We start from the raw sequence: 18,491 nt of genomic DNA, 5'->3' as shown, positions 1-18,491 counted from the left end.
AAAGTACCACATTTGTGTCTGACCTTCAGATCCCTTGTCTAATAGTTACCGCAAATACAGTTATACAGCCTTCATTTGAGTGAGCTAAATGACACTGAGTTTAAAGATCTTGTTGAGGATTGTGCACACCTCTACCACTGATATAGGTACCGCACATATGTGTGGTATTTTTATGAAACATGTATGTATGCAGCATATCGGCAGCACTGTAGCTTAAATGAATTTATTATTTCAGTGTTTGATTAACTGGCCAATCTGGATACTTTGGCCACTAAATAAATTATTTAGGGGTTTGCTGTAGTAATCCGTTCTATTATGCTCATGGATTCTCTGGGTTAGGACAGAAACTGTTTCCTCTACAGTGTTTACAATTCCAGTTGAGATGTGAGGGCTGGGAGAATTTCACCCTTGGGGGTTGGGTACACGTGGAGGCTCCTTCGCTCATACAGCTGTGTTAGGAAGACCTGAAAACCAGACTGCCTACATGCAGTGGCTGCTAGTGGCTTGGCACCAGACATGTCAGCTTTGGAGTAATTGCACTTCTTCCATTGCAGGTATAGTTCAATGCATAACTATCCTATCAAATGCCAGCTGAATCATCATGCTCCATGATTTATGTTGCACAGTCTCAAGTTCCCTGTGCTGTGTGGTCAGAAGAGCCCCAAACTCATAAAGACTCAAGGAGAGGTGGTTTAGACTACCCACTTGCTCACGGGTACCATGGTCAGGTAGAAAAAGAGCATATGGAAACGGGAGTGGTTGTTGATGCTCTTTGAGAAATAAAATACGATACAAAGGCTTAAGAAAAAGTGAGACTAGAATTGGAATACAAGAGAGCAGTAAAAACTGCAAAGGAGGGAGCTGTTCCTCTGTACACCAGACCTTGGGGACCAGAAGAGGCTATAGGGTACCATAAGGCTCCCTTTTCTGCAGGCAGGAACCCAAGGAATGCTGAGACTTCAGAGGACAGCCGACTGTGAAAGGTACAGGGATCAGAGAAATTCACCTTTCAACTCAGTGTGGCCGCGCTGGGTTTTATGTTGACACATGCTAGAGTCATTTAGGAAGTGGAAACCTCAATTGAGAAAATACCCCGTCAGATTGGCCTATGGGCAAACCGTGGTGCTATCCTTGATTGATGATTGATGTGGGAAGCGTTATCCCTGGGCTGCTGGTTCTGGGTTCTATAACAAAGCAGGCTGAGCAAGTCACAAGGAACAAGCCAGTAAGCAACACTCCTCCATGCCTATGTGTCAGCCCCTGACTCCAGGTTCCTCTCCTGGTTGACTTCCTGCCTTGACTCCTCCCCCCACCCTCATGGTGTTCTGTTACTTGGAAGCATAAGGTAAAAATAAACCCTTTCTTCCCCAATTTGTTCTTTGGCCATGGTGTTTATTACAGCAATGAAAATCCTAAAACAGTAGCTGTGCCCACAATTCATATTATAAGTGTTCTTTTTATTTCTTATTTTCTATTATTTAATTCCCATGCATTTCTCATGGTGATTTTACTTTTGTTTATGTATTGCTCAGTTCAGTTTCAGGGCTGATATTTTACTATAAAGCATTCTTTACTCTAGTCTTCAGCCACATCTTGTATTTTCTTCTCTGATTCCTGTCATTTTTTCTTCCTTTCATCCTTAGTTCCTCCTCTTTTTGGTTTTAATTATAGTTTTCCATTGCTTTAATATAAAACTCTAAAATGTGGGTACCGTAATAGCACACTAACTTTCCTAGCTCCTTTACCCTCCTGTTGTGTGACAAAACTTTCCCTGAGGAGACACAACACACACACACACATACATCTGCCCATTCCACACAGAACCTGAGGAGACACAACACACACACACACACATCTTCCCATTCCACACAGAACCCATGTCAGACCAGAGGATGGATACCACAAAACTCCAACTTGGTGAACCAATGAGTTTTTTTTTGGGGGGGTTACTTATGAGAACATGGGTGAAGCGTTCCCTACAGGAGGAGAAATGCCTCAGAGACAGCTATACTAACGCTTACCCCAGCATGGGTGACAATTCACATATAGCAGCCTTTCTTGGTCCACCAGCCCCTAAATCTTGCCATGGAGACTTGTTATTTGTTATGAATGCTCAGCCTTAATCTTTTTTTTTTTTTTGTATTTGGGGGGCAGGGTTTCTCTGTGTAGTTCCGACTATCCTGGAACTCTATCTGTAGACCAAGCTGGTCTTGAACTCAGATATCTACCTGCCTCTGTCTCCCAAATGCTGAGATTAAAGGTGTGTGCCAGTACCTTTTTAGGTGTTGTTTTTGGTGTTTGCTCGGCCTTATGTTTGTCCTACTAACTCTTATAAAGTATATTAACCTATTTCTCTTCATCTATGTTTTGCCTTTTTTTTTTTCCATTTTCATTCTGTGGGTCCTACTTTTCCTGCTTCTTCCATGGCTGGCTGGCTGATGGCTGCAAGGCTGGCAGGCCCCAGGCGTCTCCCTCAATTTCTCCTCATACTTATTCTCTCCACTTGCCAACCTTGCCTGTTCTTCTATTGCTTAGCTATTGGCCATTCAGCCTTTTATTAGACCAATCAGGTGCCTTAGGCAGGCAAGGTAAAACAAATGCAACACACCTTTACATAGTTAAAGTAATATTCTAGTCCACAGCGCTCATAAAAGCTAGAAACCTGGAGCACACTACAAAGCTTGCAGGCGGTTCATCAGGCTGATGAGTGTGCTTTCCAGTCTAAGTCTCTTCCAGGTAGCATATCTGGTTTCTCCTTCTTCCAGGCAGCTACTCTGGCCCCGGAGTCTTCTTTGCAGCTCAGCTCTCTCAGGAGGATGCTCAGCTTTTATTGCTTATTCTGGGAGGGAAGGACCTAGTGAATCTGGTCAGTTTCAGGGACTTCCAGAAGCTATTTTGAGTTTTTTACCTTTCTGCTTAAGGAGCTTCCTGCAGGGTAGAATGCTTCAGTCTCGGAGGAAACTATTACACCTACCTCCTTCATGTTTTTTTTTCAAAGCTGCCCTAATATATAATCATTACCCTTGCCCACCTTACTTCAGATTACACCCTACTCTTATGTAAAATCTCAATAACCTTAATCTTAATAAGTAAAATATATGTGTACTCCATTCTCCCCTTGATTGTTTATTCTCCCACAGTTATTGAAGTTGACTGGGCTATATTATTAGTTGGCTAATACAATGTTTACATATTGTTAATCCCAAGCAACTGTGGTTGCTCTCACTGTCATAATACTCAGGGCATGATATGGAGTTTGCCTCTGGCATCTGAGCTCCCGGACTGAGGAACTGCTTTCTCAACTTCACAATCAACTCTAAGTCCCACATGAATACAGTTCAACTGAACTAAATAATATAGTTGATGAAAAATAAACCAAGCAAAGAAATAACACCAAATATATAAATCTCAACATAGCAACACAAGAAATTTGAAAATCTGAGCCATACAGCTCCTTCAGAAATTGCTGGTTCTACAGTAATAACATCTATGAGAGTAACTCAGATGAAATACAGAGAACTCAATAGAATGGTTATATATGTATCCAAAGAAATAAGAAAAAAAAAAAACAAGCTTCTCTTGAGAACACAAGTTGAACGAGGAGGAAAATGCAAGATACAAAAGAGGAATCCAACAAAGAAAACACTAAAGAAAAAATTTACAATCTGAAATGTCAGAAACATAAGTTGAAATAAAAGCTCTGTGGAAGGTGTCAACAATAGAGTAGCTCAAAGAGAAGTCAGAGTAACTGCGCTTGAAGTCCACATGAGGAGCCAGAACAGTCAAACAAAGATAAAAATAAAGTAAAAGATTCAAGTGGGCTTTCCAAGGTGTCCATGATACTCTGGAAAGACAAACTCTGCGGATAATAGGCATAGATGAAAGAGAGGAATTTTTCAGAGGTAGGAGATGTCAGTCTAGATATGGGAGATATTTACAATACCAGACAAACATGACCAGAAAAGAGTCTCTCCTCGTCTTCTTACCAAGACAATTCTAAACACACAGAACAGGGAAAGTATATTGAAAGCAGCAAGAGAGAAATACCAAGCCACGTATCAAGTAGGCCTGTAAGAATGACAGAATATTATTTAACTGAAAATTTAAAAGCCAAAAGTGTTTAAACCGAAGTGTTACAAATCCTAAAAGGCAACATCTGTTAAGGTGGAGGATTACACCTAGCAAAGCTGGCGTAAGTGCTTCAGAAAAGTGTTTCCAAGATAAAAACAGGCTATAGGAACCTATAACCACTGAGACAACTCTTTGGAAAATACTCAAAGGAGTCTTCAGACTGAAGAGAAAACAAATCTATTCAAGAGGACATAGTAAAGAGCAAACCGTGCTAGACTGATAAGTAATCAAGAGAGTAAGGGGAAAAACACAAACACTGTCAACAAAATTACAGGAGTCAGTATACAACTTTTAGTAATAGCTCTGAATATTAATGATCTCAATCCCCAAGTAAAAGACACAAGCTAGTAGATTAGACAAAAAAAGCAGGAATCATCTATTTGCTGCCTCCATGATATAAACCTCACTTCAAAGAACAGACACTGCCTTGGGAGACAAGGCTAAAAAGGGTGTTCCTATGGACACAGAAAACAGACACGGGTCACTGTAACTATATGACAAAATAGATTTCAAACCTCGGTTAATGAGAAGAGATAAAAAAAAAAGTTCACTTCGTACTTATTAAAGGAACAGGCCTTGAAGAAAACATGATCCTAAACAGCTGTGCCCTAAACACAGGTGCACCCAACTTGATAAAACAAATACAATTAGCTGTAAAACCACAAAGTAACCCTAGCAAAATAATAGACGTGTCTTTAGTACTCTGGAGATTCCTATCAGTTGATAGGCCTTCCCTATTAAAAGAAATAGAAATATGAACATTAAATGACATCACAGATCAAGAAGACTTGGAATCTGTAGGACATTTCATACAAATACTGCTGAATACACATCCTTCTTGGCAGCCCATGGAACTTTCGTCAAAAGAGACCATATGTTAGGGCATAAAGCAAATCTCAACAAACACAGAAAACTTAGCAAACTCCTTATGTCCTATCTATCTGATCACAATGGAATGAATAAAGAGCACGGGAAATACTAGAACTCACACAGATTCATGGAGATTAAACAACACAGTACTGGATGATGAATGTGTCATTGAATAAATCAAGAAGGGGTCTTGAGATAAATAAACCAGAGAGATCTCAAAGAAATAACTTAATGATGCCCCATAGGTCTCTGGAAAAAGCAGAACAAGCCAAACCCCAGATCCCTAGGTCAGGAAAAGAATCAAGAGAATGAAAACAAACGTAAAAATTAAGAAAAATATCTTGTTTTCTGTTCTTCAGCACTAGTACCTAGTCTGTCTATAAGACCACTTGGCCCTCTTGCCCAAATACCTCTCAAAATTGCCCATTTCTCTCCACGTCCGTGGTTATTTCCTCTCCTAGTTTTCTTTGTGTGCTGTATCAGAATTCTTGAGACTGCACGTCATTATGAAGAAGTACTTATTGACTGCTAGTTCTGGAGGCTGAGACGTCTGAGACCAAGGTGCTGGCATCTGGTGAACATTACTTCATGAAAGATGGCGAAAGAGAAGGAGGGAGGAGAGAGAGAGAGAGAGAGAGAGAGAGAGAGAGAGTCAGTCCTGCTTTATAAAACACCTGCCTTATCTCTGAGGGTGGAACTCTGAGATCTCATCACCCCTTTGAAGTCTCACTACTTTGGCAGTGGCAGTGATGCTACCCCAGGAACGTTGTAGAGGGTCAGTATCCAGGCTAGCCCGCTTTCCAAGGCAAGCCCTTCTGCTCCAGTCTACTCTCCCCTCAGTGCTAAGAATGAACTTTGCTTAAATTTGATCTCTGTCCTCTTTGTTTACAGTTTTTCAGTAGCTTCTGATCCATCTTATGATAAGATCTTAATCCCCTCCAGGGTCTTAGCAACCTGTGAAATTCCAAGTCTTCCCTTCCTCCAGACTATTGCTGTCTGTACTGGTCACCACCCCTTTCTGTCCTGGCCTCAAGGGTTTTTGGATTTTCTGTTTTGTCTACTCGGATGCCCTACAGTGCCCTGTGCAGCTGCCTCATCCAACCAGTTATTGCCATGTTAGGCTTCCCTGGGGCAGTGGGCATCAATTACTCCGTCTCAGGACTCTCTCCATCTTTTTACTAATTTATATGACAGAACTTACTTTATGTTTGTTTATTACTTTACTACCTTTTCATCCACTAGAATTGAAGTTCCCTGTAGACAGTGGCCTTGCCTGTCTTGCTAATCTATTTCTCTAATGCTTTCTGGGTCTTGAGGAAGATAGACACTCCATAAACAATTGTTTGAATCAATGAGTGCAAAATGGTTCAACACAGATGAAACAGTGTGCCCCGGTCTCCATGAACATGTGCCCACCTTTTACCCAAGTAAAAGTTTCGTCTTCCCTGCCTACCTAAGTTCTGCCCTGCTGTAGGTCCAAAGCAGTTTCTCTATTCATTAATGGCATTCAAGCACACAGAGGGAAATCCCACGCCAGAGAATGGCACATTAGCCACCATGTGTGGAGGTCAAAGTATAACTTTGTCGAGTCTGTTCTCTCTTGGGGATCAAACTCAGGTGTCTATGCTTGTATAATCGGGTGGTCAGCATCTGTCTTAATTAGAGTTTCTATGGCTGCAACAAAATACCATGGCCAAAAGTTGGGGAGGAATGTGTTTATTTGGTTCTACTTCAATATTGATGTTCATCACTGAAGAAAGTCAGGACAGGAACTCAAACAGGGCAGAGTCCTGGAGACAGGAGCAGATGAAGAGGTCATAGAGGGGTGCTGCTTACTGCCTTGTTCCCTACTGCTTGCTCAGTCCATCTTCTTATAGAACCCAGGACCAGTGGTTCAGGGATGGCACCACCCACCATGGGGTGGGCGTTCCCCCATCACTAAAAGAGAAAATGCCTTACAGCTGGATCTCAAGGAGGCATTTTCTCAGCTCGGGCTTCTTCCTCTGATGACTCTAGATTGTGTCAAGCTGACACACAGAATCACCCAAACAGCGTCTTTACCTTTGAGCCACCCCACTGGTTTGATAACAAAAGCCCATCATAAGTATGGGATCATACAGGAGATATAAACGATACAGATATTTAAGACATATGTCTTTTACAACCAACAGTTTTTTGGGGGGAGGGGTGGTCAATATACCAAAAGCCTCAATATGTGGTGATGATGGAACAATGATATGGCACCCAAAATGGTCTCCTTTAGGAAGAGAGGTCTTTAATATGTGATTAGTTGTGGTTCTTATTGGTGTGACAAACACCGTACAAAAGCCCACATAAGGAAGGGTTTGCTTTGACTCACAGGTGGAGTCTGCAGTCCTTCAGGGCAAGGAAATCATGGTGGCAAGAGTGGAGGATGTGGTCTTAGCTGTCCAAAGACAGGAAGCAGACAGAGAGAGATGCTTACAATAGCTCTCTTTCTCTGTGGTTTTTATTTTTTAATTTTTCATTTTTCTTCGGTCCGAGACCCCAGCCCACGAAATGTTGCAACCCACACTTAGTGTGCGTGTTCCCACTTTAATTAACCCAGTCTAGAGAATCACTCACAGACGTGCCCAGACGTCACGTTCACGGTGAATCGCGTCGACTTGACGCCCACCGCCATCCCAGGGCTGAACTAATGGGCAAAGGTGATATAAGACAGAAACAGTGTTTGTACCGGAGGTTTACAAGTCAGGCTTGTAAACAAAAGCATCATTAGCATAAACGGCTTGAGCTAGGGACTGGGTCCAAAAAGATAACGGCACGGCGCGATTAGGAAGTTGGTTGAGCGGAACACTGAGCTAGGTGTGGATCTGTGGCAACTCCAGCTGCTGAAGCCAGGTCAGACAAAGCTTCTAATCTAAACCGGGTAGCTTGGAATTCTTTCAATGGCCTCAATTGGAGGCTTCCTGTTTCTTTTGTTTTGCTGATTGAGGTGGGGCAAGAAATTACCAAAGGCAGAGCGTGGCCGGAGAAGGTCTCCTATTTCTGAGCCCATCTCTTCTGCTGTAGTATATAACTTTTTTTTTTTTTTTAAAAATCTCATTATAGGGGCTGGAGAGATGGCACAGAGGTTAAGAGCACTGACTGCTCTTCCAGAGGTCCTGAGTTCAATTCCCAGCAACCACATGGTGGCTCACAACCATCTGTAATGAGATCTGGTGCCCTCTTCTGGCCTGCAGGGACACATGGAGGCTGAACACTGTGCACATAATAAATAAATAAGTTTAAAAAAAAAAGAGTTAAAAAAAATCTCATTGTACAAAATTTCTATGGCAATTAGAAAGTAGGTGATAAAACCAGCAATTATTTATTATTGAATGTAACATAGGTTTATTGAATTAATCACGTTAGTATTACACAGGACCATTTCTATTGCTCTGACTGACGGTTTATCAGTTAGCAGAGCTCCACTGAACCTTGTATGGAATATTTTCTTGGGAATTCTCAGAAATATCACCTCCATCTTCTTGATTACTTTGCTCTTTATTTCAAGTGGAAACTGTGGTGTCAGGGGCAGCTTCTGACCAGCTGCTTCTGAGTGAAACACCTTTTACTCTTTGCCAGCATGGATGAAGTCTTAAAGAGTCAATTCTTTACATTTTTAATTTAATCAAAGAAACAGCTTCTTCTTAATCAAATCATAGAATTTGAGGGTCACTGGCTGGGCAGAAAACTGTATGCTTTTTTTTTTGTTCTCCTGTCTTCTCTCTCTGTCTCTCTCTCTTCCTTCCTCCTTTCCTTCCTTCCTACCTACCCCTAAGATGAGTCAAATGTCCCTCTTCCAATTTCTGATTTATACTACATATTCCAATATATTTTTATTAAAAGCTACCCTTTTAAGGTTTAAACAAGAATTGCTCACCGAAAGGACACATGTTGAAACTTATCACCAATTTCTGTGTCTTTATTTTCTAGAGGATAAAAACTTAAATATAATGTAAGGTTAACTATTTCTAGGCCTAGGGCCAGCACCTGCACACCAAATCAACAGTGAACAGTCCTGCAACACCCAACTACCTCTCTACCCTCTCACTTTGAAAATGAAAAGTCAGAAAGTTGAAAGTCCTAGTGGAAGCAGACACTGTGGTCTAACCAGTTCATAGGCCAATAGTAGTGTTGTACATCACCATGTACTCTGGAGGAAGGAGCGTGGACAGGAAGTGCAAATGGGTAATTGAGATGAGAAGCAAGTACCACAGAAGATCTCACTATAATTATTCACGATAAAATATAATCTTATTTGTTTGCTTATTTATTTATTTTGGAGCTAGGGTCTCATTATGGAGCCTTGGCTGGTCTAGAAGTAGCCCAGGGCTGACCTCAGACTTGTAGCGGTCCTCTTAACTCTGGTAAGTGCTGGTATTACAGATGAGTGCCCCCACCACAGTTGGCCTGCAGTCAGGCTAAACAGGAAAATAAAACCAAGACACAGCATCATTTGCAAGCTCAAAACCTCTGAATTTGCAAAACGGAGTGTTCAGAAATCCTCGGAGAAGTCAACGTGGGGCTGGGCATGCTCTGGCAGGTCCAGCTGAGTCTGAGAATTGGATGCAATTTGGATGTGGCCCTTGTGTGGGTTTCTTCAAAAATGAAGCTGACTCTTCTGGATGTTTAAGTTCTCAGAGAAGGAGCAGCTCCCACTGCAAACTTGCTCAGACTTCAAGGAAGTGTGACAAGAGGTGACCATAAACTAGGGAGTTTGGAAAGCCACAGAGAGTCTTCTCAAGAGATGAATGATGTCATTAGCAACAATGGCTTAGAATGTTACACTAGCTTACTGAGCAGTCCTTGGAACATGGTGGCAGCTGTGGAGGCGTAGGCTATGACTATGACTGTTTGTGGTACCTACTGGAGTTTTGTTGACAGATAGTGGCTGCTGTCAGTAGACTGTCCAGGTTCTGAGTGTTCATCAAGAGTGGGGCGAATCTGGAACCTGCTGAAGGAAGGGAAGAGGAGATCTCAATGAATCAGGAAGATGGGCCGTCAGATGAGACCCCTTACTTCCTGTTGTTTTCAAAAGTTAGCGTTATATGCTGAGACTGTCTGTAGACAGGATTAGCCTCAGAACCACACCATTAAAACAAATGTAATAAGATCAGTCAGCTGGAAACCACAACTTCAAATTATGCAGAGAAAATAAATAAAACATATTAGTGGTTTTCTTTGAGAAAGGTATTTTTTTTAAATTACTATTCCATCTATTTCATGCTTTTGTTTCAAAATAATGAAACTACATTGCTTTAATAATGGAAAAATGAATAATTTTTCATGAGATTGCTCTGATCAGAAGTACAGCAAGATGCTTGATAATTTTGGCTTTAAAATTGTATAGTTTATTTGCACACACCACAAATATTCTCCTGAAGATATTTTTGTCTCCTCATGGATGTGACTGGAACCCAATGCAGCCCTGTCACTGGGGACCAACATCCATTGTGTGGCATTCTGTCTATCATGTGGGTACTCATTAAGGTATATGTTCATTTTCATAGAAATACCTTTAGGGATGTAAGTGGGTTCATTTATATAGTTTAAATCGCAACTTATGGTAAAAATCAGCAAACTACTTATATGGTTCAAATTTCCCCAAAGCGCAAATGAGTCAATGAAAAGACTTCCTCTCACACTGGTTTTTCTTCCTCTAATTTCCTCCCCTGGAGGCAAATGTGGCTTTTATCTGTTCCTCTTCTCCTTTACCCTGTGTCTTGTACACATACAAATATATTGATGTACCTAAAAGTTACTATATAAGAAAGATGTTGTCTTAAAGATATTGTGGTTTCTGAAATATTTTAATCATAAAGACACACTGTGGAGAAGTAAGCCTCTTTATTTTTAATGTTCTAAACAAGAGGGAGTAGGAACATTTATTTAAGTAATTAGGTATTAAGTTCCTTCCGTGTGCCAGGTACTGCCACATCTCATGTGTTCTGTTAAGTTGCTGTTAAGCATTGCCACACCTTACATCTCTTGCTGAAATTGTTATGCCCAGATCACAGAGTCCCCCCAAAGCCAACTAAAAGACCGAGCCCTGTATATAAAAACAAAAACCTTTTATTCTTATACAAGTTCGCAAACTCGGACTCTCTGTGTGTACAATGTATTGGTGGGATTGGGGATCCCCGTGCTCAGTTGGAGTTGGGTTTTTATAATAGCAAAGGTAGGGTTGAGAAATTTGTAAGATTCAGGACCCCTGAAGGGCAGGTTTCCCATGGATATCAACCAGTCATGGTATATCAAGTTGCCAGCATCATTTCTTAGCAGGCTGCCCATATCTACCCGAAAGCAGCCTCCCTCTTGTTTTGTGAACTCTGTTACATCTTTAGATTTTATTTTTTAGAGTCAAGGGATTGCACAGTTTCCCAGTGTTTTACATGGTAAAGAAAGGCATTGCTGACTTGTTTTTTACTATGGGGTTTATCAAGAGATGGCAAGGCTATCCAGACACTGAAAATAGGTGTGGTGAGTCCCTGTATCCACAGCGTCTAGCACTCCAAAGTAATAGAAATTATCTTGTGTGTTTATCTGCTAGCATCGCAAGCGGAGACTCTGTGTCTAAAACCATCTAAAAACTTCTACAAGTGTCTCGAAAATAAAGGTAGTTGGTCCATAAGAAATATTTGTTGGGCTGAGGAGATAGGTTAGTTAGTAAAGTGCTTGCCACAGGAACACGAGTACCTAACTTTGATCCAAAGAAGATTCCAAATAAAACAAAACAACTGGGCTTGGTTCTGTGTGTTTGTAGTTCCAATGGGGTTCTGGGGAGGCAGAGACAGGTGCCTCTCTGAGACTCACTGGCTACCCAGTCTAGCCTAAGTGATGAGCTTCCAGCCAGTGAGAGACATTGTTTCAAAAGAAAAAGGTAGATAGTTCCTGAGGAATCACCCCCAACACACATACACTCATACCATCCACCGCCTCCCCCCGGAATTGTACAGTCTGTGGTCAGAAGTACAAAACTGAACCCCATAAGACAAACTGCCCCCTGCTTCTGGGGTGGCATTTTAATATTCATCTTGTAACATTTACCATAAGAACATCTGGCAGATGTGATCTTCCAATGCTGTTCATTACTGGAAAGGAGACCCAGACACTTTTGGTATGTGAATAGGTCGAGATCAGCTCTGTCTAGTGGTGGGGCAGCCTGCAGGGGAACCGTCTCTGATTGATAGAACAGCCGATCAGCAACATTCTAGCCATAGGCATAAAGGAAAGGGCAGCTTTGACGTAGCCTGCTGTCTGTCTGGACTTATTCATCTCCTGAGGAGGAGGTGGGAGGGCAGCAGGACACAAAGGACAAACACCTGTGTGTCTGAGAAAAGGATGGTATAAACACACACACACACACACACACACACACACACACACACACACCAGGGTCATCTGACATAATTCTCTATTATGTTACCTAAGAACACACATAATCTTTAATCACAGCCATAGGTTTCAATGGCTTGGTCGCCACTTGTTTCAAGTTTTTTTTTTTTCTTCCTTCTCCCCCAAACAGAGAGGCCTGTGTCCTGTCCTGTCTTGTGTTACTCTGATCTAGGAGAGATTCCTGTAGGAGGGAGAAGCTGGGAGACTTGCCTACGGTTACCAAACAGCACCTGATAACAAACGTGTCTATAGCATTCTGAAAGATTTGCATGCTTCTCTATCACTATATTGTTTCAGTCTCACCAGAGGAAATAATTCTGGGTTCCCTAATGGAGAAATTTACACCTTGGGTAACTTACACCGCTTAATTTTCCTGCTAAGAGAATCAACTTAGGAAAGGCTGACTATCTTACCTCCTTTGACTTTCGCAGAGCCAGAATCCTGCTTACAGCCGAGTCTCTTCTAATATTTGATTTTAGGCACATGTTCTAAAAAATGACAGTTGGATATGGTCTAGAAACTAGCTGTTAAAACTGTACAGCAACTCATGACACATGTTTAACCAAATAAAATTATTTTCCCCAGCTCATGCCATGCTGACAGTTTGCAAAAACCATCTTCACCTTCCTCCTTGCCTCATAAAAAGGGGCTGCAGCTATTTTTAAAGCCACGGTTTGTAGAAGGGAATGCAGATTATAAATCTGGGTTAGTTGAATTTACTCGCGAATTTGTCACACTAAATATGAACACATTAAATATGACTCTCTCGAGTCCAAGTAAAAGAAAAAATGAGAGATTGATTATCTAAATTTCTCTCCCTATCTCTCCTCCCCTCCTGTAACCCCTTCCCTCCTGTCCCCTCCTCTGATCCCTTCCCTCCCTTCCCCTCCTCTAACCCCACCCCTTCATGCCTATCCTTCACTAGTGGCAAGACAAGAAGGAAAAGCCCCCAATTTCTTGCTCTCACTTAGGGTGGTGGCTACCCTGACATAAGAGTAGCAACTTCAATGAGTCTCTGTTGCAATATTCTTTACCAGAAGAACAACTCGAAATCAAAACAAATATCAGCACAAAGAAAACCGCTATTGTATGTACCAAAATACTTGTCAAACTTGCACAAATGAGTGGCTTATTCAAAAAGAACTCCAAATGGAGGAACATTTGCATCTGTCCTTCTGGAGGCAACAAGATACAGTGTATCTACTACTGTCTTTCTGTTTAGGTCTCTTAGAAGACCTGTATGAATGCTACATTTTTATAACTTCAGGATTAGTATTCAATTTTCACCTTTCTGTCTTGATTAAAAAAAAGAAAAATGCTAATAAAATGTGTGTGTGTGTGTGTGTGTGTGTGTGTGTGAGATATATTTATATACAAGTAGCCATAAGTGTCACTTTTTAACCTAATGGAAGCAATTTATATGCAGAATTCTTTGGGACCTAGTTAAAAATCACACAAAGATTGAGAAAATTCTACAGTGATAATCCTACCTGCAGGTCAGTTCTATGTCCTACGTCCACTCCATGATTAATAGCAAGTCTACTAGTTGAGTAATGTTAGCAGGCAGCACCGTATAAAGCTCTCTCTTGACGCCAGGCATGCATGAGCCCAGGACTAGCTTGTGTGGTCCGAAGCAGGCGGCTTCATCACCTGCCGCCACTAGATGGTGCTTGTCTTTGAACAAAGCTTCGTCCAGCTTGTTTTCCCTTTTAGGACCATGGATGGATGAGAAACTTGATGAATAAACTAACTGGTAAACGGCAAGTTCAGAGGGCTATAAAACATAGAGAATTATTGGCCAAGAAGCAAACAAACCATTACCAGTTAAGAGTATACTAATTCCACCAATCTTTGTTTTATCTTCTGGATATTCGACCATGACCTTGCTCCTGGTTCTCAGGCATTCTACTACTGAACTGAAGCCCAGTCACCTCGTCCCTCCCCACTTTATTGTGATGTTGTTGAGACAAGTCTTGCAACATGTCTCAGGCTGGCTTTGAACTCACTGTGTAGCCCAGGCTGGCCTGAAAATTATACTCTTTTGCTTCTGCTCTGGGATTACAGGTGTGTTCTCCCACATCCAGCTCTTTCTGTTCATTCCTTTCATCCTCGAACTTTGTGAACAATAAGACGAAAGTACAAATTAATCTTTTTCTGGTTTATGAGAAGCAAAGGCGAAAGCACGTATTTTAGGACAAGTGTGTGTTTGTGTCTGTGTGTGTCCGTGTGTGTCTGTGTTTATCTCTCTCTCTCTGTGTCTTTGTGTATGTGTGTGTCCGTGTGTGTGTGTGTGTGTGAGTGAATGACTGTGTGTGTATGTGTGTGTCCGTGTATGTGTGTATCTGTGTGTCTGTGTCCTCAGTATTTCTTGTTCTCACTCAGAATGGCAAATGCAAAGGTGACCACACACAGAGTTAATAAAAAAGTTAATCATGACCTTTCAGGGGAAAGCGCATGAATCTCAATTACTGGCCCATGATCAATAGGAGAGGAAATGGAACATGCCTTTTTAATTGTGGGATAGCAAACACCAAGTGGAGAGTGAGAACAGGGCTAGTGGGCTGCCTGCCAAGGCCAATTCTTTCCTCATTAATTTAAGCCGCATACCAAATTTCACCCCACAGTCCTCTCCTTCTCTCCCTGCACCCCCACCCTGTTCACCAGTTCTATACCCCCTTTCAGGGCAAATACTTGCCAATCTTGATATTAAAACGCCTCCAGGGGTTACCTATCAATTTGCATGAAGGGCATTTTGACATATTTTTGCAACCAAGTGCATGGAAAATGTATTTCTTGGACTTTTCCTTTCTCAGACAGTCACCAAAGCTGACTATTCATGACTGGTTCATGACCATAAGGAGAAATTGCCAGCTATGTTGAAATACATAATCCACAGCATGAAAAACTGCTGATCAGCAGTGGCAAATTCTTAATACAAAAGTGATTTCTTTTTGCGCCTGAGCCTTGGGGTTGCTGATTCTCGCTGTGTGTTGAGGAGTGACAGTTACTTTAAACATTGGTCTACAGACGAAATAGAGGTACTCAGGGGACAGATGCAAAGGTCACATTTTGTTCCCCCTTCACTTCTGAATTGCCCCTGTCGCTTTAGTAGATTATGTAGAATGTGTGAACATAAAAGCAAGCCAAGTACGACAACAGCCAAACACATGACATTAGTGCATTTTAATTTCAGACATTAGGCAACTTGGGGTGGTTCCCAGTGCTTGCCGAGTGTTGAGTAAGGGTTTTTACACACACCAGCTTTCCCCAAACACAAGCTCCGTATTTGCTTCTTTGACCCCATGGGAGAGACTGAAGAAAAAGAAAAAAACAAAACCAAAAACAGCACCTCTGCCATTGAATCTATTTCACCTTCTACTGGCAATACCCCCTTCTCTGGTTTCTTACTACCTATGTTGGGGGAAGTGTTGGAAGCTAGAGTGAGCATATAAAGTGACTGCTCCCGGACTTACATGTTTAGGTGGTTATGTGGAAGTCTGAGCAGTGGCTTTCACATATGATATACATGAGCAGGGAACACAGATATGTTTGCACCATAAGCTGTGTGGTTTAAGGCCACTAAATGGCCACTCTGTAGTAGTCTTCAGAACACTAGATGGTGTCTGTGCTGGTATCTATTCACACATCTTAAAAGATTTCTTAACTGATCCCAAGTTCTGCGGGGGCCCTCGACATATTGTGATTTGCTTGGCAAAATGTACTTAATTAATTAACTTCAGCAGCATAGTAAATACGAAGGATCATTTTGCAAACTCAAGAACCCGCCTTGGATGGCTAAGGTTGTTTCCCTAACTCCAGACAGAAGCCGCCAGTGACATAACGAAAGACAAGGTGGAGGTCCACGGTGTCCCCCAGATATCCTTTGCCAATAAAGATGTGTGGTGATTTAACACTGAGGCTTGCAGCACTTTCTTTACCAACACACCTCAAGTTTTGTAAAGTAGCATCCAGAATGATCTGGGCTGGGAAACGCACGCAACTTTAGGTTCTCCCCAGTGGGGGAACTGAGGCCAGCCAGGATGAAACATTGAACCTAGCAACCGGCTCTGGGCTGGAGAGGAGCCGGGCGAGGTGAGGCCGCGGGGTCGGAAGCCAGATCCCCCCCGCCCCCCCCCCCCCCCCCCCCGCCCACTCCAGCCCCAGGCGGGCGCTGCGTGCTGAGCCCCCAGCGGGGCGGCGCGGCCCGAGGCCCCTCCCCGCCGCCGAAGCCCTGGCGACTGACGCCGAGCGGCGGCCCGGAGCCGAGGGGGCCGGGCGGGCGGACGGGCGGGCGCGAGCGAGGGCAGGGCAGGGGGCCGGCCGAGGCCACTCGCCGCTTTAAATATGGATCGCGGGCTCGCGCTCGCCGTACGGCTTGGGCCGCCTAGCCCATCCCCGAGCCCGGCGGCGGCTGCAGCGTCGGTTCTCGGCAGGCACACGGAGAGCCGGGCGCACACGCGGGAGCTGCGGGAGGCAGAGTAGGGAGCGGAGCCGCCCCGCTGTCGCCGCTCCCTCCCCGAGGCCGACACCTCCGCTCCGCGTCGCCGCTCCTTCCCCGCCAGGCCGACCCTCCCGCGGCTGCCCTCGCCCCTCGGTCGCCTCCCCGGGCGCAGCGCGCACCCACCCGGCGCCAAAGTTGCGACTGGTGCCCCGCGCGCGCTGCGAGCGGCCGCGCCAACTTCCCAGCCCACGCCGCCCGGGTCCCCGCGGTCCCCCGCCTCCAGCTCCGGCGGCGCGCGGGGCAGAGCTTAGGTGGCGGCGGCGGCCGAGGTGGCGGCGAAAGCGGCGGCGGCAGCGGCGGCGGCGGCCGCTGCAGCCACACACTCAGTCGCCAAGCTGGAGGAGCGACGGAAGCCCGACCCCAGGAGGTGAGTGGCCCGAGCGGCGGCGGGGTGGGTCGGCCACGTCCCCAAGCCTCGCCGGCGCGGTGGGCACTGGGTGGCGGGCGCGGGCCCCAGGGACTGGTCCCGCAGGGCGATCTGACGGCCTCGGCGCGTCCAGGGAGGGACGGAGAGAGAGAGAGGGGAGAGAGAGAGAGAGAGAGAGAGAGAGAGAGAGAGAGAGAGAGAGAGAGAGAGAGAGAGAGAGAGAGAGAGAGAGAGAGAGGTCAGTGGCGGGCCGGGCATCTCCTGTGCTGGGCGCCCGCGAAGTGTGAACGCTGCTGCTGTTGCTGCGGAAAAAAGTACTTTTTATTCCGTCTCAGCGTTCAGATGACAAGTTTGGGTGGTTCTATTTTCCCCCTACTGCATAGCCGCCTGCACGTAACCGGGCGTTGTTGCCACGACTGTGCGGCCAATGGACGCCCCGGCTAGGCTCGAGAGCAGTGACACTTGTGTTCTCCTCAGTCCGAGTGGTCATAGTGTATCTGGGGATCTGTCTGAGGGGGGGACACACCCCCAGATCTTTAAGCTGGGGAGATTGGGGAAACAGTGCCATCGAGGCCGCGGTCCCCACTCCTCTGTCCGCTCCGGGATCGGGCACTCGCGTCTCTGCTTGGCACGCCGGAGGCGGGGGTGAGTCAGGCAGATTCACTGCAAGAGGTACACACATTTATTTGCAAGGGGGAGACAGAGGTTAAACCGGGATTTCTGTTGGCCGGCGACAGCGGAGCTCTCGCTCAGGTACTGGGCAGCGTGTGCATCTTGGCAAGGGCAGGTGATTCTTTTCTTAAGTGCATTTCACTTAGCCTTTGCCAGTCTGTTAATAACAGCTACTGAGCGACAGCGGCTAACTGCACAAGCTCTATAAGGAGGAAAGTTCTCCGAGAACAAAAGGGGGGAAAAAACCCTCAACTTGGGAACAGCCAAGGAAGCATTTCTGCCCCGGCCCTAGCACCTCCGGCTTCCCTGGAAGTGTGGAGTTTTGCCTTCCCTCTCTCCAGAAGGCCCCACCTTCTCAGCGTGATTGCCCACAGCAAGTTCTTCCAGTCTGAAGCTGAAAAGCTAAAAGCACTCTTCTCTCCTCCTTTGCACTCACTTCTCTCTCCTCTTTCACTTTAGTGCCAGACAGACTCGCTCCTAGTGAGAACTCTCTGACACAGGGTTACACTAACACCGGCTCAGATCCTGGAA

General features: G+C 44.5%; 1 protein-coding gene across 3 annotated transcripts in view; it reads left to right on the top strand.

Moving 5' to 3' along the window:
- Slc4a4 (solute carrier family 4 member 4) overlaps positions 1-18,491 on the top strand; it is a 412,005-nt gene that overhangs the window by 66,456 nt on the left and 327,058 nt on the right. The window contains exon 1 of one of the 3 annotated variants that reach the window (XM_087908891.1): positions 17,149-17,288. The exons of the other annotated variants lie outside the window; for them this stretch is intronic. The gene's annotated coding sequence lies outside the window, so the exon portion shown is untranslated. Of the gene's footprint in view, positions 1-17,148; positions 17,289-18,491 lie in introns of those variants that run through there. 3 annotated transcript variants of the gene reach the window in all.

Source organism: Myodes glareolus, chromosome 8 (assembly GCF_982192425.1).
Source record: "Myodes glareolus chromosome 8, mMyoGla1.1, whole genome shotgun sequence".
Lineage (NCBI taxonomy): Eukaryota > Metazoa > Chordata > Mammalia > Rodentia > Cricetidae > Myodes > Myodes glareolus.
Note: the sequence above shows the minus strand (reverse complement) of the source record. Positions and strands in the feature narration are given on the sequence as shown.